Genomic DNA, 26,886 nt, shown 5'->3' on the forward strand with positions numbered 1-26,886 from the left:
GCGTAAATTTGTGTTTATCTGACCATTTCCCTATGCGAATTGACAGATGGGACCCACAAGGAACATGGTCAATTTAACTAGTCAACATGGCGCCACGCAGATATTTGGCCGGTCAACAAAGTGCAATCTGATGCTGAACCATGAGCAAGTGATCGTATAATCACCGCAAAACATATATAGTGACCGTAATCAGCTTATTCTGAAGTTCGGTGACCGTATTACGCTTTTCTCTCTGTAGGCCCTCCAAAATTGCATCTCTACACGTTCTCGCATGTTACATCTAACAACTATGCAATACAGCACTACTACTACACTCTAACACAATAAATCATATGTGTTTTTAGTTTTACTAGATATCATATTGTTACTTATAATTATTCAGTTTGCATACATTAAAATTGACTTTGAAATGTATGGCTAGTATCATCTACCGCGCGGGAAAAATCCCGCCCTTTCCTGTTTAATCGGGTTTGTATCGGTGGATCGTGCGAAACAGCAAAACTATAGTACTATACAGTACAAGTGACAGTTCACTGGGCCGTCGTGTCGTCTACTCCTCCGTCATAAGAGTGGAGCGCTCGCTTCATAAATCTTCTAGTCCCTTTCGCTGACATATGGGACATCAAGCTACCGGGTCCACGTGCCATACCGGAATACAGTGCAGAGCAGCCGGGGTGAAGCACCGCAGTCATTGCGCCGACATAGTAATGAGCAAGGAGGCGTCAAATCACAAAGCTGCACCTTTCCCGCAGTTAAGTTGGAGGGGCGAAGTAATAATTCTAAAAAAAGAAGTTGGAGGGACTATGCAACCATCATTTCACTCGTTGTTGAATCCGCTTCTCCCTCATCTTCTTCAACTTAACCATGTGTTGCTTCTGCCGTTGTCCTGCCTCATGTGGGACGCGGATCGGCTTGGTAAAGCACTCACACGTGGGACCGCATGTTAGCAAACCGCCAGGACAACGTCCTCCAAAAATAAGAAACCTCCCCCGCCATCCGCGCGGCAAAATCACCTCCTTTTTAATAATCTTGATTCTATAATTTTTTAGATCAATATAATTGAGATTTGTATAGATAGCACACAGGAGCAAAACCAAGTGGTACGGTTAAGGGCATCCACAATGTGCAGCCAAATGTGAAAATAACTTTTGGCATCGTGGGAACCATTGTGGACGGTGTTGCCAAAGCCAAAAAGATGGAATCGAAGCTCCCTGATTGATTGATTGAAGGAATAGAAACATGCAACGTCTCTCCTCTTTCTCCCATGCTTGGAGGCATGTAGTACAGTATAGAGCACAGAGTCTAGTCCCCTATCCCTTCTATCACAAATCACAAAGCAGTGAGGCGTCAAATCACGAAAGCACGGACGAAGCAACCATCATTTCACTCTTTGCTGACTCCGCTTCTCCATCGTCTTCTTTGAGAAACCATCTCACCACACTAGTACTCCTAGTAGTACTAGTCCTTTGGTTCAACGGACTTCCTGGATGCAAATAAGGCGGTTGTCTCGGCTTGCAGGCGGCACTTGCGAATGACTTACTGTGGTCTCCCTCAATGGTGTTCTCAGTCGAACGCACTTCGCCAAACCACAAAAAAAAGATATCATCGACGTCACCACAATGGGGAAGGAAGTCAAATATTGTTACTACCTCCATTTGTTTGTACACAAGGCCAGTATTATCAAAATTACTATTTGCAAAGGGCCACTAACACTAACCGAGGCAAAATTGATGGGGTTAGCAACCAAGGACATTAATATCCCCTACATGCATGCGGAAGTGAGAAGGTTGGTTTGCATGGCGCTGCATTAATCAAGCGATGAGGAGTGAGATGGTTAGCTCTTTGGTCTTTGGAGAAAAAAATACGCATTAATGGACATGTGAAACGAGGATTTGTATCGATTAAATCCCGCGAAGGGAAACCCTGCCTTTCTTTTTTAACACTAGTACTCCTAGTACGTACGTACTTATCCTGTTTGGGTCTAGGCCTTGCATTGCCAAACTTCGCCACACATTTTTGCCAAGCTTGCCTAAAGTTTTCAAAATGAGAAGGAGGTACACTTGCGCACGGCTGTCGCGGTTGCACCGCACCCTCACACGGTCGCTCCTGCATGCCGCGGTCGCACCGCACCCTCACACAGTCGCTCCTGCATGCCGCAAACCCAACCAAGGCAATGCACCCTCACTGACACGTGCTGTCGCATGTGAACAAGCCAAACTCAGCCATCCTATCGCTGACACATAATTTTCGTTCATAGAGTATGTTTACCCAACCGCATGTTGGGGAGTATCCGTACGGCCCGTGCGGTGGTCTGTTGGGGAAGAAGAAGAGGTGAGGAAGAAGGAAAGAAGGGTTAGGAGATGTAGGATATTCATCCAACCACCTGAAATGGTAGACTGACCCAAGTCAAGCGACTTGCATAACAAATATATGTTTTTACACAGCAAAAGATCCATAAAAACAACAACATAAAGAAAAACTATCACTACTCGCGGAAAGAGATGGCCCCGTCGTCTTTGGCTGCCGGCGCGAACCGGTCGTAGCTGCCGACGTGTGTCTCCGCACCGTGGTTGTCCTCGGCCTCGAGCTACTCATTCAAGTGGAGCATGCGGGCGCTCTGCACGAGCGAGAGCACAGCTCGGTTCAAGTCGAGCACGTCCGGTTCCGCTTCCAGGAGGGCCTCAATGGCAGCAGCATCTGCGCGCTCCGCGTTGAGTCGAGCCTCCACCGCCCGGTTCAAGTCTAGGACGTCCGGTTCCACCTGCAGGAGGGCGTCGATGAGAGCGACATCCGCTCGCTCTGCATCGAGTCAAGCCTCTGCCGCCCGATTCAAGTCCAGGACGTCCGGTTCCGCCTACAAGAGGGCCTCGATGGCAGCGGCATCTACGCGCTCTGCCTCAAGTTGAGCCTCCGCCGCCCGGTTCACATCCAAGACATCCCGTTCTGCCTGCAGGAGAGCCTCGATGGCAGTGGCATGTGCGCGCTCCGCGTCGAGTTGAGCCTCTGCCTCCCAGTCCTCCTTTAGTGTCGCCATGTTGAACCGCTGGTCCGCCTGCACCATGGGGGACTCGGACGCCGGCACGAAGTCGACATCCATCATCTCATACCCATCAGGGGCCTTCTGCACCGCGACCTCCGCCTTGAACATTGGATCGGCTTCCTCCTCCTCGTATCTTGGCTCCAGAGAACTCAGGATTGGCCCGCCGCAAAGCGAGCTTGGAACGGAGGTCTGTGGCGCCGACTGCCACCGCGATTTCTGCGCGGCGCTCCGACGTAAGCATCTTGTAGTAAATGATCTTGCGGCGCACCATGGCTTTCCGGTGAACTAGGGGACGCTTGATGCGGGCTAGGGGATCGAAAGGTGGGGGAATGGGCTGGAGATTTGGTGTGGTTTTAGGGCAGTGGCTGGCGTAGGCCAAGCAGCGAAGGTACTGGTGTGAATAGTGGTTCCGCTGACGACCGGTCAATTGGTTTTGACTGAACATCGCTCTTGTCGTGTTCGCGTTGCAGCCCGACACGCTGGACCCTCCACGTCGCTCACTGAATGGAATGTGCTTCGTCTTGCATTTTCGCTCGCTTGTGGAACCGCAGTTGAGAGCAAACCGACGTCCCTCCACCTCCCCGCCTGCGTCATTTATTATACTACCACTCCCTCTGTTTTATGCGGAGTAAATAAAAACAGAGGGAGTATACTATGGATGAGGATCCTCTGACATGGCCGAACCCATTGAGTAACTGACATGCGGGGCCTAGCTAGCATGGGGTCCGCCAGTAAGTGACCGAAAGGGAGGGTAAGGAAGGGATACCTACGTCAGAGGATCCACTTCCACTACTACTCCCTCCTTCCATTTACTATACAGGGCCTAATGCGTTTTTCGAGGCTAACTTTGACCAAATGTTAGAGTAATAATATATGACATGCAACTTACACAAATCATACGGTCAAATTCGTATGTGAAAGGAGTTTCCAATGATATAATTTTCACATTATACATCTCATGTACTATTAATCTTGTCAATAGTGAAATTGGAAACCATCTTGAGTACAAATCTAGGAGTACGTACGAATCTAACAATATTGATTGGGCATTGTTGAATGTTGGTACCTTTTTGATCAAAGTAGAGATACTTTGACTACACATAAAACTTATATGTAAACTAGAAAGGATAGGAGGGAGTATATTGTACGTTCAAAAGCGAAACGAACATTGAATACCCTTTATATATGATTTGCGGATGCTATGATCACCGATTCAAAATTTTGAATCCGCCTTAGGTATCACGTGCCCCCACTCGTTCCCTCTCAATTTCATCTTGGAGTCCGAAGATCTATTGAAAGAGTACTAGGGTGGGTACAAGCGAATGATACTTGGCGGAATGTTCAAATGAGGCATGTGGGAGGATGGACTTGACTGAAGGGCGACATGATCGATGGAGAAGAGGGTTGGAGAGGAATGAGAAATAAGCAAACGCCACATGATTACACTTGAACGACTCAAATAAACAATAAGTTGTCTCGCTTGGCCTACATAGAGAAAGGCCTAATGCGCAACGCGGAGCACTGACGCTCGAATATGGCCGAGAAAATAGGGAAACCGACATGTGGGGCACGCCCGTCGGGACGACATAGCGCAGACTAGTCCAATGGAGGAGCTGGCCCACGACCTCCTCGCCACCGACAACCGTTCATGTGGGTCGTTGGGGCCAACAATGGGGCGCAGCTCCAGCACCGCCTCCGGACAAGGTGACCGCGGTGAGCAAAACCCTCATATCATCGCTAGACATGGTCGGTTTCAGTGTGCCGAGGGTGGCGTTAGTGTTGTGGCATGACCAACAGTATGTTTGGTTTGTGCCCAAGGTTGCCCCATCAAAGAATTGGATAGCCAAAATTTTGGTTGAGGTATTGGTTGCCCATGATTTGGCCGACATTGTCAAGAAAAATGAACTAGAGTTGGCTAGCGTTCATTGGCATGCCAAAAAAATGGCAACCATCCAAACAAAGACCAATCTTTGGGTCATGACCAAAATTTTGGTTGAGGTATTGGTTGCCCATGATTTGGCGGACATTGGCAAGAAAAATGAACAAGAGTTGGCTAGAGTTCATTGGCATGCCAAAAAAATGGCAACCATCCAAACAAGGACCAATCTTTGGGTCATGACCAAAATTTTGGTAATGTGCACTTTGGCCACAATCCAAACATACCCCAACACCCGGGTCGTCGCGGATGCACGGGGCGCCGCGACACGTCCGCGGAGTGGTGTAGCGCGGCCAACTGCATCCTCTGGACTTGAGACCATGCCGGGTCGTCTTGCTTTTTCAATGACATGCGGGGATCGCATGTGAGCAAAGGGTATCTCCAACGTTGCCACGACCGCAGCTGACTACCCTGGCACACCAAAACCCTCGTTCCTCGCACCGTCGCACGATGCATTCTCAGCTGGTGCCAGCTGCCCGCATTCATGAGGTCTGTTCGTATGTCGTCTTTAAGAGGCTCGGTGCCCGAGGAAACAACTCTAGTGACTTAATGACGCACCCGGACGCTTGGCCTCACCGGAACTCGCTACTTAAAGCAGCAACGCCCAGCTAACCTCCACACCATAGCGCATCGTCCACCTACCTGGCACCACATCCGCCATGACCGCAAGTGTGAACGCTCTGCGGGAGAGCTTGTCTTCAGGGATGAAGCTCGAGGTTGCCGCCCTCTCTCAAGTCGCCTCTCGCGATGCAATAGTGGCCTAGTCGGACGCGGACGCGACCGCACAACCGGTGGCCACGCTGGCGGCCGACGACGGGAGCACTGTCAGCCATGCGTCCTACTTGCCGTCGTCCAACGTCCGGCACCGCCGAGGTCGGGGACTCCTCCGAGGATGAGTAGGGCATGGGAGGCGGCAGGGCATGGTGTGCCAACAGGCCGGTCCGTATTCTGTGTTCTACTCTTCCTCGCCGGAGACCGCACCTTCATTTCACGAGTCTTGAACCCCGTCCCCGTACATAGAGATCGCAGATGGAGGACGTCGGTCGCCGCCGTAGAATAGGTTTAGGGTCGGGTTTCTTTTATTTTTCTGTCCTATAAAAGTTCGAAATGTAATGAAAATCTGTCGTGTTTGCATTAATCTCGGCCGGTGTATATGAACTTTCACAATAATATACATATTGTAGGAGTACTAGCAAGATGCCCGTGTATTGCACGGAAGATCAAGATCTTGTGGGAGAAAAGGATGAACGAGTGAAAGCCTTATATGCAAATGTGGAGAGGAGTGCGGGTAAATTGTCATAGTTTCCTTCCTATCCGTTAGATATAGATCGGACGGCCTATATTGCAGGATGACAGGCAGACCATCATCACCAACTCTACTTTTTATTGAACCGAGACAAATCTAACATGCGAAGTAAAATAAACACATAGGGTCTATACATACACAATTTATCTTAGGCACTCCAATAGTACGTCCACCACACACTCACGCATTTCACATCTTTCTACATCTACGGGAACCTACGAAAGGGTTAACGTAAATTGCCTCTCTCTCTCCTTCCCTGATTTTCATGGTGGTGGGCCCCTCCCTCCCCCAATCTACAATCAACATCTCACACGTTTCACCTTACGTTAATTACGTAATTGGGATTATGTAGGTGTAGCATTACTCGTCCTAAAAAAGCCAACTAAGCCAACCTCCCAGCATATCATGCGGGAAAAGACCCGGCTGCGCCGTTTTAGTCGAGATTACCGGATTACTAGTAGTAGTATCGATGGATCGCGGGAAGCAACATTTTTTTGAGGGGGCGAAGCACCTAGTTTAAAAGGAAAAAAGGCGGTACACTCACAGCACTCCTGTCGCGGTCGCATTGCACCCCACACACGTTCGGTCCTGCACACGGCTCATGCAAACGGAACGTGCTTCGGCTTGCCTCTTCACTGACACGTGGGACTGCATTTGGAGAAACCGACCATGCGCCAAACTCCCCCTGTCCACCGCGCGAAAATCCTCCCCCCCCCCACACACACAAAAATTCCCCCCAAATCCAATTCAACCTCCCTTCGGCCAACTAGCCAATAATATTCCCCAAACCCCCCCCCCCCCCCCCCCGTCGCCCTCCACTCCATTCGCTCCGCCAAAGCCACCGTCCCCGCCGCGCTGATACGTCGGCGCCGCGGTTCGTCGAGGGGATGCACGGCGTTCCTCTCGCTCCCACAGTACGCCCTAGTACACTGCCGTCCTCTAGCCGCGCCGCCACCTCTGGCTACGTTCTTGTGGAGGCGCACGGCGGTCAGCGCCGCCACCGCTGGAGACGTTCGTGTGGAGACGCACGGCGGTCAGCTTCTCCCATGGTACACGCATTCTAGACTGAGGCCCCATTCATGTCGGTGTAGCGCTGAATGTTAGCTGATAGACGCTGTTAATCTCACTGTTTGCTGAAGTAGTTTACTGTCAATATGCTCTGCTTAAGAAGTTTCCTTGCCCTGTTCTGCACTCAATCTGCTTAGCTGAGATGGCATGCCAAGGCCGATTAGTTGCTAAAACATCCTGCCATATATTTATTGTGACGTAGATTGCCATGGTCTAGTAGCCAATCTGTTAGGTGAAATAGCTCTACACCATTTTATACTCGATCTTTGTCGCTGCGATGGCCTTCGATAGTTCGATGGCTGTGTGCTTGGCCTCATTGACTGCTGAAACAGCCTGCCATAATTTAGCACTCAAATCTGTTTGCTGAATTAGCTTTACATATATTTCGTTACTTAGATCTGCTCGTCCAAATATCTTGCCATAGCTTTAGACATCGACCTAGGTATTTTTTTCTGGACTTCATAAAAAAGCATATATGTTTTTCCGCTGCATATGTCGAGGGGGTTGAAAACTTCATGAACTTTATCAGAGATGAGTACGGTGGTCCGAAATCAAATGTGCTTTGCCCATGTAGCAGTTGTATGAATTCAGTTACAAGACCCCAGTCAACTGTGCAAAATCATCTACACTTGTATGGGATGTTGGTCACATATACTAGGTGGGTTCATCATGGTGAAGCTGTGAACGTCAATGTTATCGACTACGTGGAAGCAGCAGATCACCATCTTGATCTGCCTGATGCTCAGGTGGAAGAGGAGAAGGAGGTGGTGGTGGCGGAGCCAGTGAGTTTGACCAACATTGAAACAATGCTACAAAATGCTCGTGCATTCCGTGAACTTTCACCTACAGAAGAAAAACGGTGGGCCCGAATATTGGAACAATGCAACATGGCTATCACCCCAGGAAATAAGTTGTCAGTATTCTCAGCTATGGTCACCTTTCTTCAGGTGAAGACATCTGAGCGGATGACCAACAAATCATTTGATGCAATGTTTGCTGCTTTCCGCAAATCTTTCCCAGATGCGTCTGAGCTGCCACACACCTACAGTAAAATGAAGAATTTCCTTCGTGCAGTTGGAATTGGATATGATATGATCCTCGTTTGTAAGAATAATTGTGTTCTGTTCCGGAAGGATTATGCCAACTTAAGTGAATGCCCAAAATGCAAATCATCAAGATGGAAAGATGGCAATGCTGTGAAGAGGATTCCTCATAATGTTCTGAGACATTTTCCAATTACACCAAGATTGCAAAGGTTTTTTCATGATGCTGAAACAAGAGAGGATGTATTGTGGCATTCTAGGAACCAGGAGTACAGATATCAGAATGTAATGAGCCATCCATCTCATGGTAGTGAGTGGAAAAGCTTCAATGATAAACACAAAAAGTTTGCTGCTGACCCGAGAAACATTAGACTTGGCTTAGCTTTAGATGGATTTAACCCATTTGGCCAGCAGAGCGCCACATATACATGTGGCCAGTGCTTGTTATCCCTTACAACATGCCTCCAAATGTATGCACCAAAGAATCAAACTACAGAATGGCCTTGCTCATCCCAGGTACAAAAAGTCCTGGAAAGGATTTTGATTTGTTCATGGAGCCTCTTGTGGAGGAACATCAACAGCTATGGAGGGGTGTTCTCACTTGAGACCTATGTAGCAGCCCACCAGTTGATTTCTTTTTGCGTGCTATTATAATTTGGTGCATCCATGATTATCCGGCTTTGGGCACTATGTCAGGGCGAACGACACATGGTTACAATGCAAGTGTTCGCTGTGACAGAAATCCGCTGTCATACGCAATACTTAGCAAGATCTGTTACATTGGACACCGCCGTTTCGTTGCCAAGGACAAGCCACATCCTAGAAAATACCGAAGACATGTGTTCAATGCAAAGCATGAAAACCGTGATGCACCAAAGAGGCTCACCGCCGATGAGTTGCGAGTGGAATTAGAGAAGGTCGGGCATATTACACCAGGAAACCATCCTGGTAATGGTAGCGGGAAAAGGAAGCGTGGCAGGGAAGAAGAGAGATTATTGTTTACCTGCGGGTCCACTTTGTGGGACTTGGAGTATTGGAAAGATTTGGATCTGTGGCATAATCTTGATGTGATGCACATCGAGAAAAATATATGTGACAGCATTATCGGCACACTTCTTAATATTGAAGGCAAGACGAAAGATACCTTAAAATCTAGGATTGATTTGACACACCTGGGTATCAGAAAGGATTTGCAGGTGCAAGATGAAGGTAAACCACGGGATATGGCACCAGCTGTGTACATCTTGGACAAGGTAAAAAGAAAAGAATTATGTGAGATTCCGACATGGATTTGCTTCCAACCCTGAAATGAGAGTCAGTGCAGATGGAAAGAAGGTACAAGGGTTGAAAACTCATGAGTGCCACGTCCTACTTCAAAGGGTTTTACCTGTTATCCTTAGAGGATTGGGCCGCCCTAACTTATACAGAGCAGTTGCAGAGTTGGGACAATTCTTTAGGGAACTCTGCAGTAGAAATATCAGGATAGATGCTTTGAAGCATCTTAGAGACAAGATACCAACTATCATATGCGACCTTGAGAAGATATATCCTCCAGCCTTCTTTGATGTGATGGTGCATTTGGCTGTTCATCTACCTGATGAGGCACTACTTAGAGGTCCAGTACAGTATGGCTGGATGTACCCTATTGAAAGGCGGCTAGGCACTTTCAAGGGCTATGTTAGGAACAGAGCTAGACCCGAGGGTTCCATTGCAGAGGCCTACATTGCTACAGAAGTGTTGACATTCTGCTCAAAATACATTGAAACAGCTGATCATCTTAGCAAAGAGGTGGGTGAAGACAATCCCAGGCTCAATGTTTTCGATTATTCTGTTCGAGTTACAGGGAAGAGTCGACAAGAGGACAAACCTAAAGATTTGGACAAAATGGTTTGGTATGTGTTGAATAACTGTCCTGAGATACTACCTTATATCAAGTAAGTGCAGTACTGCAGCTTATACATCGTAATCTACTAAACTTGCAGCACATTCTTATATATTTAGATGTTTGATGCGATCACTATGTTGTGCAGCATCTACAAAGAGGAGCTACTGCCGCAAAATCCAAGAAACATTGACAAACTGGTTATGGTAGGATTTCTGAAATGGTTCAAGAACCATGTAAGCTTCTGAATTTCACTGTCAGTTTTTTTAATATATTGAGTACATAAGATGATCAGCTTGTCTATTTTCTAACCATAGGTTAAGAAGATGCGGGAGGATGGGCAGGCAGTTGATGATGCCCTTTACTCACTAGCAATGGGTCCTGATACTCGGGTAAGACATTATGAATCTTGCGTTGTTGGAGATGTGCGCTACAACACCCTTGCATGAGACGAAGGCAGGAAGACACAAAACAGTGTCATCATGAGCACGGATACGTATGACAAAGAGACAACTAAAATGTATGCTAACATAACAGACATTGTTCAGTTGCAGTATATCTCCAGTTTTGAGGATCATCGGTGTGTGGTTCTGTTGTGTTGTCGTTGGTATAACCCGTTTTCCAGGATCGCAAAACCCAGAGCTGATGATTATTTCAAATCCATCAATGTCATTGCGGCGTACCAGACCAACGAGCCTTTTATTTTGGCAAATCAAGCAACACAGATATTTTTATTGGAAGACACATTTGCACATAGCGATGACTGGAGAGTATTGCAAAGGTTTAGCAGAGGAATTCGTTTAATGAAGTTGCACAACAAGATGATGCTTACTCTGCTCCTGATGTACAAGATAACACAGATGTTCCTCATATCTTTGAGAACCATCACGTCAATGAAGCCGGCGAAAAGATTGCCTGTCGTGCTGTGGACATACAAGAGTTGATCAAGAAGAAGCCAACGTTCGAGGACGTTGAGGACGAAGAAGAAGATGACACCATGGGGAATTACGATTCAGACTGATACACATGGCGAAGATGTTGACGATGTTGCTGTGGATGATGATTACATTGCTTTTATCGTATTAGCCTGTCAGAAGATGTTTTTTATCTACTATGTGAAATTGTGTTTTCTATGACAACTGAAACCTGATGAACATGTTGAGTATTTTGCTATGAGAACATCACTTGTTATGTATGCTGATTTGTGTTTGGTGATTGTATGACAACTAAAACATGATGACATTGTTGTTTAGTTTTACTCATATTTGGCTGTGAAACTTGAATTTGATGACATAGTTTGTTGTTGGATTGCAATTTGCTCGATGTCTTCGTGAGAACAAAGCTGACCCGACAGGGCCTCTGCTATTTATTTATTTATGAGCAAAAGGGGATACCCCCTGATTTCCATTAATAGAAATCATTAGATGTTCACAACACTATGCCCGGCCTGCTACACAGGTTTCATTCATTACTAGTTTCAGCAAAGTGCTCATGTCATAACCACTGAATACATCACGAGTGCGACATACACTGCAAATAAAGAGATAATCATCCTACAGAGCACATCGATTTTGCCCATTATCTTCACAAGCTCTTTCATCTCCTCATTGCTGTCAAGGTCGTTCAGCAGCTGTAGCTTGGCCATGATCGGAGGAACTGCATCTTTAACCTTCTGCTCTGCATCTTCCTCTTCAGTCGTTCCTTCAGTTACTTGTCCAACACCCCAGCCTGCTGGTATTGGGATTCCTCGGCTAACCAAATAATCAGCGTAGTTGCATTCCCCCACATCAGCAACTTCCCAGAAATACAAATATAATGAATCTTCCCTTTTCTGCATGAATCAAATTGGAAGATCATCAACCAAACTATTAAAAAAATCAGCAACTGAAAGCAGCAGAACAACACTTCAACATATTATTACCCCATGATTCGGGCATTTGTAGAAGACTCGGCCAAGGTAGATGATTGTGGTTGAGACGCGACGGATGACTCTGCGTGATTTGCAGCAGTGGCACCACACCAACGGCAGTGGGTTGCGATGAGAAATCAACTGCGGTGCGCGTGCCGGCGGGGGTGTGATGAGACCCACAGGCGATGGTATGGGTGGCGACTTGGCGCATATCTGGTTGTTGCCTGCTGAAGAGCAGGTGGGCGAGCAGCCAGCGGACATGGTTGCTGCGGCCAGAGCTTCTGATGCTAGGGAGAGTAAGTAGAGAAGAGGAGAAGCGAACATTGGATATGTCAGTTTCATTACTTGCAGAGTAACATAGCACCATATATAGTCATAGTCTAGGTTTGGATTCGAACCAGCTACAGGAGCATGTCTCTCTTTTTTCTAAAACTCGGCAACGTCTCTTTACTGGTACACTAGCTTGTTTTGTACGCCTAAAGAAGTCTTTGATTTTCTTTCCCTTTTTTGCAAGGAAGGAAGGAGGACAAAATTGAGAGTTCCTGGGACTCGAACCCAAGACCTCTAGGTTGAAAACCAAGGGTGCTAGTCACTTATGTGGCGAACGTTCCCTGTGAGGAGGACGGCAGACGAACGCATTTTCCTCGCAGTTTTCTTCCTATATATAAAATAGTATGCTACTTGGTGTCCGCTTAGCCAACAAATGATTGTGCCAACCTTGACCGTTGGATTGACATTCAACGTTTGTCGCGTTTCTTCAGTCTCTTCTTCCTCGAGCCGCCAAAGCCAAACCAGCGCCGGTGGGACCGCCTGATCCCGCCTCCCACGGCTGGCTGTGATCTTCCCCGGCTCCTGTTCGTTCCCGTCCGAGGCCCCACCATCGTCCTCCGCCTTGGTTCGCTCGCCACGGCGCCGCCATCCGGTGTTGTCAACATGGTCAACAACCGAGAGGAATAAGGAGATGATTGTACATGGTGAGGATGACAGTAGGACCCAGCAGCGCGCAGTAATTTTGTTTTTTCGGGACGGAGAAGGGTGTCAACTGGGTTGTGTGGGACCCGTGGCCCGTCTAGCCCAGGCTTTTATTTCATATGTTTAGCACATGACTAGCACAGTTTGTTTTTTTCCTTTCTGAAAAATGGCTAGCCAGCTATTTTGCTTTTTGCAAAATAACCAACATAGGCCTACTTGCTTTTCTACGCCTTGCTGGGCCAGAAATCTTTCAAGACGAAGAGGGATGCATTTTGCCCAGAAAATGGGCTATAAGTAATAAGAAATGGTCTATAAGTAGTAAGAAATGGGCTATAAGTAATAATAAATGGGCTGTAAAATGAAAAAATACAGCACACAAGCAATTAGTTCCAAAATACTATTTTCTTTCGGATTTTGATATTTTATATTTCATTGTTTTTTGTGCGGGTAAAATTTCATTGAATTTAAATTTAGGTATATTTAGATTTAAAATTAATTTGAATCTGGCTAGAAATTTTGGGCTCTATGCTGTTTGGGACAGATTTGGAGGCTGACTTGTGGGTCTACTAGGTTGACGTGTACTTTGGCTTTGTCAACTTAGTCCACCAACGATTCTAGCAGCAGTGACCGTTGGATGTTAATCCAACGGCCGTGCTACTTCTTCAATATCTGATCTTCTTACTCCAGCCGCCCAAACCAACTCCGGTGGGACTGTCTGCTCCCGCCTCCCGTGGCTGGCTATGTTGCCGCACAGGCCGCACTGCCCCACCCTACTTCATTGCTGGCCAGGCCATTCCTCTACTCACCCACACCTCCTGTTATTTTCCAGCGACGGCGGTCGGACCAGTAAACCCTCATACTCCGCACCGCATGGGCAACCATTGTCGAGTCTTCCCCGGCTCCATGTCGTTCCCTTCCTAGGCCTCGCCGTCGTCCACCGCCATGGTGCTCTCGGCGCGGCCTGGTCAACATGGTCAACGAACGACATCCATCGGCCGTGGACTGTATGTGGAGAGGCTGACAGCTAGGTCCACGGCCGCACACAAGGAAATGCCTCCTTATTACGCGCAAAATAATGACTCCTCCACCTGACAGCTGGGACCCACCAGAAGGGCCTCTGTATTTCGCAAAAAAGACGTTCCCCCCGCTGACATGTCGGACCCACCAGCTATATCTTCGCACGCAAGGAAGTGCCTCTTTATTACGCACAAAAAAATGAATACCCCCCTGCTAGCTGGGACCCACCATAGTGGGAGGATGACTTGTGGGCCAACTCAATTAACGGGGACGGAGGGCTTTGTCAACTTAGTCAATATAAACGATTCTAGCTCCAGTCACCGTATGATGTCCATCCAACAGCCGTAGTGCTTCTTCAACCTCTGGTCTTCTTGCTCCAGCCGCCCAAAGTAGCGCCGATCGTGCCGCATGCTCCTGCCTCCCGTGGTCGGCTGTGCTGCCGCGGAGGCCTCACCGCCTCTTACTATTCCCACTGCTGGCCAGACCCTGCGGAGACGGCAGCCTCACACCGCAGCCGAACGAGTGAACCCTCGTACTCCTCTCCGTGCGGGCTTCCACTGCCGCGTCTTCCCCGTCTCCGCATCGTCCCCTTCCTAGGCCTCGCCTCCGTCCACCATCGTATTGCTCTAGGCGCAGCATGGTCAACGGGTCAAGGAACGACTTCCATCGGACGTGGACTGTACTTGGAGAGGCTGACAGCTGGGTCCACGGCCACAGCAAGGAAGTGCCTCCTTATTACGCGGAAAATAATGATTCCTCCACTTGATAGCTGGGACCCACCGGATGGGCCACTGTATTTCGCGAAAAATACGTTTCCCCCGACTACTGGGACCCACCAGCTACATCTTCGCACGCAAGGAAGTGTGTCTGGGCAAAACAAAACCGATTCGCCCCCCTGACTGTTGGGAACCACCAGCTACATCTTCGCACGCAAGGAAGTGTGTCCAGGCAAAAAAATGATTCGCCCCCCTGACTGCTAGGACCCACCAGCTACATCTTCACACGCAAGGAAGAGCGTCCTGGCAAAAAAAAACCGATTCGCCCCCCTGACTGCTGGGACCCACCAGCTACATCTTCGCACGCAAGGAAGTGCTTTCGGGCAAAAAAACGATTCGCCCCCCTGACTGCTGGGACCCACCAGCTACACTTTTGCACGCAAGGAAGTGCCTGACAGTCGGGACCCACCTGGTCGAAGCGTACGTAGTGTTGTCATTCTGGTCGCGAATGTGTACATACATATATACTGGTCGATGTAGAGGCGCGCATGTGTCGTAGTAGAGGCGCGCACGTAGCATGTACACGTACGTACAGTAGCCAGTGTGCAAGAAGAAAATACGGTCACGTAGGTGTACATACGGGCGGGGTCTCGAACGCCTACTCGTGCATACGTACGGCCAGGGCTCGTGTACATGGCTGGGTCGGAACGGAGAAACAGTGTCATCGTCGTGTTCATGGGGAGCCAACCGGCTGGGTCGAAACGGAATGTGTCGTCGTGTTCATCGGGAGGACGGAACAGGCGATGGAAACGAGGCATGTCGTACCGCAGAACGGAGGAAACGGCCTTGTGTTTGACCGGCCATGTTTGAAACGGGATCATGTTCATCAGGAGGGGTCTGGCGTACCGCAAAACATAGGAAACAGACCTCCTACGGTCGAAACGGGGGTCCTGTTGATCGGGAGGGGTGTGGCGTACCGCAAAACGGACGAAACGGACTTGTGTTGGAGTGCTACGGTCGAAACGGGGGTCCTGTTCATCGGGAGGGGTGTGGCATACCGCAAAATGGACGAAACGGACTTGTGTTGGAGTGCTACGGTCGAAATGGGGGTGCTGTTCATCGGGAGGGGTGTGGCGTACCGCAAAACGGGACTCCACGGGATACTATTCATCTCCACCGTCGACCTCCTCTAGCCTCCACGGGCTCCTGTTCATCCAGCCTCCACCGCGTGCTACTCCACCGGCTACTGTTCAACCATCCCTCCACGGGCACCCCCTCCACCGTCTACTGTTCATCCAGCCCTTCACGGGGTCGTCCTATTCATCCAGTCCTCCACACCACAGGGTCCTGTTCATCCAGAGGCAACGCCACCGCTCACTGTTCATCCAATCCCCCCTCCCCCGCAACACTCACTATTCATCCAGAGAGGCAGCATTAATCGGCTTCAGTTAGCAGCAGTAGCGAAGGAATCGCTCAATTGGGTTCAATTAACAGCCATCGATCGATCGATCGCTCGGGTTCAGTAACACGTAGCCTGCAGTGCAATCGCTCGGGTTCAGTTGGAGCCCAACGCCTCGCTCGGGTTCAGTTAGAGCCAACGCCTCGCACACACATGCGTACATGTACGAGAGAAACACGCATCGCTCGGCCCCCGGCCTCCCACCGTCATCGAGAACTCCCCAAAATTTTCCTCGCGCTCGCTTCTACCACGGTTTTTTCCGTCATGGACAGCCCAAAGAATGTCATGCAGCTGCGTCTCCGGCCGCCCAGGACGAAAAGCCCATTTTCTGTCATTATTTTTTGTCATAGAAGTAGGATCCCACCACATCCATGATGATACCGGGTTTGTCACAATTATTGTCATAGAAGTATCATATGTATGACAGAAAAAAAATCGTTTGGCCGAAAATGTCACGATGTGTCTTTTTTTGTAGTGCATGTTGTAATTGAATAATATGTCAAGGCGTACGGGTACAAGTAGTGCGATAAAAAATATGACTTCAGAACCTGCTGAGACCAGGTGGGGGAGGCTGTGTGCGGATCCAGGTTATAATCGGATGGTCATCGAGGGGAATATCTAAGGATTCCCTTACACGTTCGAGTTGTTTCCCTCCTTGGTATATTCATCCCCTCATGGGCGTGGTCGCCATGTCGCCAGTGATGGCCTACACAAAAGTGGTCCTGCAAGGAAAATTCAAAAAATGTTTGTGTGCCACGGAGCGGTTAAGCCGCATTGTGTGGCCTAACCTAACTTTCCCTCCGCCTGCCGCCGGAGTGTTTAATTGAGCTCTTGACGAGGTGGGCTATCCTGCCACGTAGTAGCTCGGACTCTTTCGACGATGTTCAGGAACTTGGCATTAATTGTTATGGCGCCGCGTGGATCGGGCAACTTGAGCTTAAGATAAGCATAATGTGGCAACGTGTTGAATTGAGCGAACGCAGTTCGCCCGAGCAGTGCATGATAGCTGCTGCGAAAAGGGAGGATATCAAAGATTAACACTTCGGTACGGTAATTATCCGGGGGGTCTGAAGACTACCTCCAGAGAGACAAAGCCTGTACAGCGGGCCTCTACGCCTGGTATAACACCTTTAAAGGTGGTTTTAGTGGGTTTGATCTTTGAAGGATCGATTCCCATCTTGCGCACTGTATCCTGATAAAGCAGGTTCAGACTGCTGCCTCCATCCATAAGGACTCATGTGAGGTGGAATCCATTGATTATCGGGTCAAGGATTAGTGCGGCTGGGCCGTCCTGGCGGATATTGGCCGGACGACCCTTGCAGTCAAAGGTGATCGGGCCAGACGACCATGGGTTATATTTTGGGGTGACTAGCTCTGTTGCGTTGACATCCCTAAGTGTACGCCTTAGTTCCCGCTTCGGAATATGGGTGGCGTTTATCATGTTCACCGTTTTGATTTGCGGGGGAAACTTCTTTTGCCCTCCTGTGTTCGGCGGCCGGGGCTCCTCATCCTTGACATCGCTTTGCGACCCCTTCTCCTTGTTTTCGGCACCTAACCTGCCGGCTTGTTTGAAGACCTAGCATTCTCTATTGGTAATGATTGGCTAGTGTTCCCGGGGTGCCGTGAATTTGGCATGGACGGTCGAGTATACGGTCCAGACTGGACGTGCCCAGGCTGTTTCTTTTGAATTGCTTCTTCCTTTGACCGGTATTAGAGCCGCTGAATCCAGCATTGACGGTTGTGTCTTCGGCATTGTCGCCATTATTTCGATGCTTGTGTCCACTGCGTCGGGGCTTGCCACTGTTGTCTCTTGGTTCAGACGCCCCCGGTTTGCTTGAGGCGATGTTGCTACGAGCTAGCCAGCTGTCCTCGCCTGCACAGAAGCGGGTCATGAGTGTCGTAAGGGCTGCCATGGATTTCGGCTTCTCTTGGCCAAGGTGTCGGGCAAGCCACTCGTCACGGATGTTATGCTTAAAGGCCGCTAGGGCTTCGGCATCCGGACAGTCGACAATTTGGTTCTTTTCAGTTAGGAACCGAGTCCAGAATTTCCTGGCTGACTCTCCGGGCTGTTGGGTTATGTGACTTAAGTCATCAGCATCCGGTGGTCGCACATAAGTGCCCTGGAAGTTGTCGAGGAATGCGTCTTCCAGGTTCTCCCAACTGCCAATGGAGTTTGCCGGTAGACTATTCAGCCAATGCCGAGCTGGTCCCTTGAGCTTTTGTGGGAGGTACTTGATGGCATGTAGATCATCACCGCGGGCCATGTGAATGTGGAGAAGGAAATCTTCAATCCATACCGTGGGGTCTGTTGTCCCATCATATGGTTTGATGTTCACGGGTTTAAACCCTTCTGGGAATTCATGCTCCACTACTTCGTCAGTGAAGCATAGGGGGTGTGCGGCGCCTCTATGTCGGGCTACGTCGCGGCGCAGTTCGGATGAGTCTGGTCTACTATATTCAGCCTAGACGGATTTGTATTTAGTATATCCGGTGTGGCAGTCATCGTCACACGTTGGGGCGTGCCCCCGCGATCCGTAGATCGATCTTGACTGTCCTGCTTTGTTTTCCAATTCGTCTCGCAGGTCATGCGTGTAGCCCCGGGCCTTCGTGTTTTTGTTTGTTTGGCGACGGGGTGCGGGCTGGTGTTTGGGCTGATATGCCGCTTTGTCTCGGCCACGAGGTGGTCGGTCAGCCGCATCCTGCGCTGGTAGTGTAGGCTCTAGTGCCTCGTCCTCGAATTGAGGTAACAACCTGTGCCTCGGGTAGCTTTTGGTTGGGCGGTCAAGTCCGTATTCCTCAGCCGCTAGGACCTCAGTCCATCTTTCAGTGAGCAAATCTTGATCAGCTTGAAGCTACTGCTATTTTTTCTTCAGGCTCTTTGTAGTGGCTATAAGCCGGTGCTTGAAGCGCTCCTGCTCGACGAGATCCTCAGGCACGATAAATTCTTCGTCGCTGAGGCTCACCTCGTCTTCGACAAGGGGCATGTAATTGTCATCCTCCGAGTCTTCATCCATTGCCTGTTCAAAAGGGCTGGCTTGCCCGTCCTCCCGTCCGGCCTACTCGAAGCTTTGCTGGTCGGGATTGTTTTCGTCTTCGGCATCATCCGGAGTGCTATTTTCTCTTGTGCCGGTATCATTGTTTTTGCTATGACGGGATTTAGAGCAGCGCCGCTGACGTCGGTGCTAGGGTTGCTTCTCGAGAGGATAGTCCTCCATTGCATCCTTTTGATCCTCGCCATTGTTTTCTTTAGGTGTGTCCACCATATATATGTCGTATGATGAGGTGGTTGTCCACCGCCCTGTGGGCGATGGTTCCTGTTCTTCTCCGGCATCGTCGTCCATACCGTCAATGTCTTCGGAGTCGAAATCAAGCATGTCGGCTAAGTCGTCAACAGTGGCTATTAAGTGGGTGGTGGGTGGGCAACAAATTCCTTCGTTGTTCGCTTCCCGCTCAAGCCGGACATAGTTCGGCCAAGAGTCTCCTGACAGGGAGAGAGATTTTAATGAGTTTAGCACGTCGCCCAAGGGCGAGTGCTGAAAGATATCCGTGGAGCTAAACGCCATGATCGGTGCCCAGTCAGATCCGATGGGCACGGATGTACGCGGTCCGGAGCCTATGGTCGGGACGAGTCCGAGGGTCCGATGACACAGGCCTCTTTAGAAGTGAAATCTGTGTTCGGCTCTATCACCGCTGAGTGTTCGGAATCCGTGGTGGGGTCCATCCTCCCGTCCTCGGATGACGAGATCTGCACCGGATTTAAAGTCGGGGCAGCTATAGGTGTGATCTCCTGAACACAGTCCGATGGCAGATCTAGGTCATGCTCATCGCGACTGTAGGGTGCACCTGTCACGGGCTCGAATCCATCGAAGATCGAGTCTCCATGGATGTCGGCAGTGTAATTCAGGCTTCCAAACCTGACCTGATGGCCAGGGGCGTAGCTATCGATCTACTCTAGATGGCCAAGCAAGTTGGCCCGCAGTGCGAAGCCGCCAAATACGAAGATCTATCCGGGGAGGAAAACCTCACCCTAGACCTCATCGTTGTGGACGATTGAAGGAGCCATCAAACCTTATAGTGACGACACAGTGGAACTCTCAATGAAAGCACCAATGTCAGTGTCAAAACCGGCGGATCTCGGGTAGGGGGTCCCGAACTATGAGTCTAAGGCTAATGGTAACAGGAAGCAGGAGACACAATGTTTAACCAGTTCGGGCCCTCTCGATGGAGGTAATACCCTACTTCCTGCTTAATTCATCTTGATGATATGAGTATGTTGATAACTGATTTTGGCAAAATACAAAGTGAAAGGGTTTTCAGCATGAGAAAGTTTCGTATCGTCGAGTGGAACAACTTTGATGTTTAGGCTATCGCCATTCGACCTCATCTCAGTGGCCGAAGCTATACTCCGAGTGACAAAATTTAATGTTCTGAGTGCTTTTCGGCCGATTACGCCCTCAATATGACCTCAGATGAAGGAGTGCTCTAAAGGAATTCTCTTCGTCTCGTCAAGACAATTGATTCTCATATATAAATCATCTCAATCCGAGTTCATATGCAAAAGTTATAGTCAATACGGTCTGGACAGGCCAGAGACCAAAATGTTACGCTTGACACCAGACACACGTTGATGAGTGTCTGATGCAAAGCGTGAGCAATTCGGCCTTCAAGACGGCCTTGAATTGAAAAACCTTCAACACAGAAAAGTTTCGTCTCGTCGAGCCGATCGATTTTCATATATAATTCATCTCAATCCGAGGTCGTATGAGACTTGGGGAGACAAATCAAGATCAGGCTATGTTTTTGGTCGAGTGAAAAGCTTACCATCCGAGTGAAAACCTACCGATCGAGTAAAAGGTCGAGTGAAAACCTACCGATCGAGTAAAAGTTCGTGAAAACCTACCGATTGAGTAAAAGGTCGAGTGAAAACCTAACGATCGAGTAAAAGGTCGAGTGAAAACCTATCGATCGAGTAAAAGGTCGAGTGAAAACCTACCGATCGAGTAAAAGGTCGAGTGAAAACCTACCGATCGAGTAAAAGTTCGAGTGAAAACTTATCGATCGAGTAAAAGGTCGAGTGAAAATTTATCGATCGAGTAAAAGTTTGTCTTCCGAGTGAAAATATAGTCATCCAAGTGAAAGATTGTTTTTCGAGTGAAAAGGTCGAGTCGGATGGTCCGAGTGGAAGTCTCTAATATCCGAGTGGATGAGCTCGGATCCGAGTGAAACTGAACATGTGCCCGAAAGTTTATCAAGATGACCTCGGATGAAGAAGTGTTCAATACAGAAGTTGTGCATATCATCAAGACGGTAAACTTTGGTTTTGGAGTCATCATCATCAGAGATAGTATATGGCCTGCAAATTCACTACAAGACTTGGATAATTCAGTCTACTTCAAGACCGAGTCTGACTGGAAGGTGAAGACGACCTCGAAAAGTATTCAAGATGGCCTTATTTGAAAAAGTGATCAACATGAGAGTTGTTCGTATCATCGAGGCGCACAAGTTTGATATTTGGGCCATCTCGATCGGAGGTCATATGTAGTCTCGGCGGCCTGCACAAGGAGGAAGACAGAAGTTGGGCCAGATTCAGACTGAATCCGAGTTGGAATAGAACTAGGACTCTAGGACGCGAATTGATGTAATTTTTCTTGTAAGGAAAGCCTAGATGAATCCTTTACTTGTACAGGAAGTCCAGCCGCCTCTTAAATATGTTGGGGGTGATGGCCGATTGAACAACACACAATCGAACAAATCAATATACTACTTTTTCATCTACGTTTTATCTCTCCACCATTTTTCTCTCTCGTTCTTCGCTGTTCTTCGTGTTTGAGAGCTGCGAATCCCGAGGCTCTAGGGGCGAGCGAATCGACCTAGGGCAGCCCATAGCCGCCGCACTCCCTGACGGGGCCCCTCCCGGGGGTGTGGGGTTTTCGGGTCTGCAAAAGCGCCCGTCGACTGTCTTGCGTATCGCGCTGTCGGTCGGGTCTCCTTCGACGTGAGCTGCGGTGCATCACCCCCGGCGTCGAGGGTACACGTGACGTGTTCGTGTGTCAACACACTTTTTGGCGACTCCGCTGGGGAACGAAGATCAATCATCATCATCCACCATGTCCGATCTTCCCAAGCCATCCGAGGTAGACGTCGATAATATCATTAAGCCCAGTCTTGATGAGATATCGGCCGATCATCGCCAAGTTTATGAGGAGTACAAGAAGGCGCGCGAGGAGAAGGATTTGCAGGAGTTCCTTGCAAAGTTCAAGAAGGATCGCCAAGGCAACATCACTCCGATTGAAGAAATCAAGTTCCCTCCTCTTCAAGACGAGCAGGTTAAACCCTCTGGAAGTACTACCTTTTCTCCTGAGCAGTGGGCTGAGATTGAAAGTCGTATTGCTGATGGTAACAATCTACTCTATCAAACTTTCATAGAAAATACTAATGCTCAGAAGAATACATCTCAATCGACTAGTGGTAATAATGGTGTAGCTGATAGTGTGCAAAACCCTAATCTGGCTTTACCTATCTCATCGGCGCCTCCCGTGCCGATGACTTATTATCCTACCCAAACAAATCAGATTGTGGCTGCACCCATTAATCCTATTATGAGCATGCCAGGTTCGGTGGCAACGCCGAACCCAGCCTTACCTATAGCTACAACCACTCGACCACTAGCAAATTATGGGTCGACATACCTGCCACAATTCCTACCTACAGCTAGTAATCCTACTCCTCCTATGCCACTGCCACCAGCTTCATCGTCTACTATGGATGATGGTTTAGCTAATCTTAGAGAGGAGATGGCTAAGATGCTTCGAGAGAATTTTGGAGTTGAGTTACCTCGGAATCGGATTTACCAAAAGCCGTACCCCGCGTACTTTGATGCCATCCAGTGCCCTCCAGGATATAAAATTCCAGATTTTGTTAAGTTCAATGGAGAGGGCACAAAAACCACATGGGAGCATGTTAGTCAATACTTGGCACAACTAGGTGAAGCAGGCTCACTGAATGAGTTGAAAGTGTGTTTATTTCCTTTATCATTAACTGGTACCGCATTTTCATGGTTTTCTTCTTTACCACATGGTTCCATTCGAGTTTGGTCGCAGCTAGAGCAGAAATTTCATGATCACTTTTACAGCGGCGACAATGAACTCAAGTTGTCACATCTAACATCGGTTAAACAGAAACATGATGAATCGGTCTCCGATTACGTCAAGAGTTCAGAGAAACGAAAAACCGATGTTTTAGTTTGGTGATAACCGAGAGAGACTTGGCAGACCTAGTGTTGAGTGGTTTGTGAACTCCCATTAGAGAAAAGCTAGAAGGCTATGAGTTCTTAAATATTAACCAAGTCTTACAAAGGGCTTTGGCTCAGGAAAGCCGAAGCAAGGATCTCAAAGAAGTGCATAGGTACAAAGCCGATCGTCCAAAGATGAATATGGTGGAATATGATAGTGATCACTCGGACGATGAGGGTGATGTTTTTGCTACTGAATTTGTTTGGCCATCTAAGGCCAAACCCTTTACTTGCAATGATCTGAAACCGATTCACAAGAATCGTGATGAAGAGATGAAGTTTACTTTTAATATTGCTAAGTGTGATAGAATATTTGATGCTTTGCTGCAGGCTAAGATTATTAGAATATCTCATACTTTACCACCGTTTGAAGAGCTGAAACGGCGTGCTTATTGCAAGTATCATAACTCTTTTTCTCATGCTACTAACGATTGCAATGTTTTTCGACGACAGATACAATCGGCCATTAATGACGGACGATTGAACTTTTCTGAGATGCAAGTTGATAAACAGCCCTTTCCAATGAACACCATGGATTTAGAAGGGAAGAAGCTGCTCATTCGGCCGGAGGTAGCCGAATCTGCTAATAAAGCTAATGTCATTGTTGGTGAGCCCAGGAAAGACAAGGAGGGCGACAAGGTCTTGGGGAGACATGTTGTGCTTGATAAACAACCCGATGGCAAGGAAGTGATCAAGATCACCATCAAGAATCCTACACTCGGGGGGCAAACACAGGTGCAACAGGACACTCGAGTTAAGTTTGTTAAGCCCAAGAGTCCAGAAGTTGGCAAATGGAAGAGGAATGAAGCTAAAGTGCAACGCAAGCGGATCAAGCCAACTTTTGATATGTTGCTGTCCAAATATGCTAATCAGTCGGCTGGTTCCAGCTCTAACCGGCTATCATACTTGAAACGACCAAGGTCACCATCAGATGATATATTCTGTCAGTATGTGAAACCGAGTGGACCAAGGGCGCAGTTTTCAGAAGAGCAGAGGCAATCTGTGTGGAATCGACTTGATTACTCATATAATGGCCGATTGAACATTGGTGACTATCAGTCGGCTGGTCAACATATGCTACCGAGTGGAAACTATCCTAGTGTAAGAATGCACCCAGGTGGAAGCTATCCAAATGAAAAAATATGGATGGGTAGATTTCATCCGAGTGAAATCCATCCGAGTGAGTTCCATTCCAGTGGATTCCATCAGAGTGACGCCCATCCGAGTGGATTCCATCTGAGTAAAAAGGTGCGCCCGAATGGAAATTTCATGCATCTGGAAAATCGAAAAGAATTGCGTGTTAAGTCACCAAGTGTTGCAGTAGTTGAGTCGGGAAAAGGCAAGGAGAAAATGGATGTCGACTCACTTATCTTGGGTATCGAAACATTCCCCATACAGCAGCCGACTTTGCATAACCACTCGACTGAGCCGATACTTGCTATCGCGCCAAAACACTCGGATAATGACCATGAAGCAAGCACCAACCAAGTAAAGGTGAGAGATGCTAAGTACACTCGACCAAAGTGGTGTCCTCCAGGGCTAACAAAGACACAGAAGAGGAAACTACAGAGGTTAAGGAGTCAAGAGATGGCAAAGCAGGAGGTCGAGAAGCAAAGAGATAAGTTGTTCAATGACACTCGGCCCATGGTTCCAGCAAAACAAGTGTGGAGGCCTAAACAAATACAAGATACATCAGCTTCTACATCTATCACAGAAGTGCCTACACCACCCAAGGAGGACGATGCGACAGCTATTACATCGTCTACAACACTTCCTACTTCTCCTTCACTCGACCAGATTTCAGAATCGGTCGATCCACTTGAAGAAGAGGCTGATATGTTGGACTATGAGTCTACACCGGTTCATGAAGGTATGGATATCAATATGGTATATTACTTACCTGCTGAGTTTCGTGTTGTAGATGAGGAAGGGGAAGTGGCTCAGCTGGATTTTGGCCCTAAAAACACAATATTCGAGAAGCCAAAAGAACCAGTAACACATTTGAAACCGTTGTATCTCAGAGTTCATATCAATGGATCGCCACTCAGTCGAATGCTTGTTGATGGTGGTGCTGTGGTAAATCTTATGCCCTATTCGGTCTTCAAGAAATTGGGTTTGCCTGATGAAGAATTGATCAAGACCAATATGGTGCTCAACGGGTTTGAAGGCAAAGAGAGAACTGAAGCCAAAGGTGTGATGTATGTGGAGCTTACAGTCGGAAGCAAAACTTTGGCTACTGCATTCTTTGTCGCTGAGGTGCAAGGTAACTACAACGTTATACTAGGCCGTGATTGGGTTCATGCAAACCAGTGCGTGCCATCCACTATGCACCAGTTTTTGATTCAGTGGGTTGATGATGAAGTGGAAGTCATTCATGCGGATAACTCGGCCTGTGTTTGCTTTGGCCGATGCATCGGTGGATTGGCAACATCCCAATGCTACTTGCTTGACGGGACGTGACTTATCAGAGTTTGATTTTCTCAGCGCGACCAAGAATGGTTTTGTGCCCGTGTCTTTAAAGCCGACTGAATGCAATCGGCTCCAAGGTATGATATGTTTAAATGGATTCTAGTTCCGAGTGGTTACAAAAACGTCTTGTAAAATATCGGTCCAGTGAGAACGATATGTATGAGTCTATTGAGGAGTTGGATGACATGGATAAACTTGGACAAGGTTTTACATCGGCCGATCCGTTAGAAGAGGTAGATATCGGAGACGGATCAGTCAGTCGACCGACATTTATAAACAAAAATTTGAAAGCCGATTGTAAGGCTAAATTAATCGAGCTATTGAAAGAATATGTTTGTTGCTTTGCATGGGAATATCATGAGATGCCAGGGTTGAGCCGAGAGCTAGTGGAGCATCGGTTGCCTATAAAGGCCGGTTTTAGACCTTATAAACAGTCGACCAGAAAGTTTAATCCGAAAACATACGACCGGATCAAGGAAGAGATCGGTCGACTGCTTGAAGCTAATTTCATTCGACCTTGCAGGTATGCCGAGTGGATTTCTAACATTGTCCCAGTGGAGAAGAAAGGATCCGGCAAGTTGAGGGTGTGCATTGACTTCAGAGATTTGAATAGGGCTACACCCAAAGATGAGTATCCTATGCCAATAGCCGATATGCTTATTAATGATGCTTCTGGACATAAGGTTATTAGCTTTCTAGATGGTAATGCCGGATACAATCAAATTTTTATGGCCGAAGAGGACATGTACAAAACGGCTTTCCGATGTCCTGGTTTCCT

This window comes from Triticum aestivum, chromosome 5B (assembly GCF_018294505.1).
Source record: "Triticum aestivum cultivar Chinese Spring chromosome 5B, IWGSC CS RefSeq v2.1, whole genome shotgun sequence".
Classification (NCBI taxonomy): Eukaryota; Viridiplantae; Streptophyta; class Magnoliopsida; order Poales; family Poaceae; genus Triticum; species Triticum aestivum.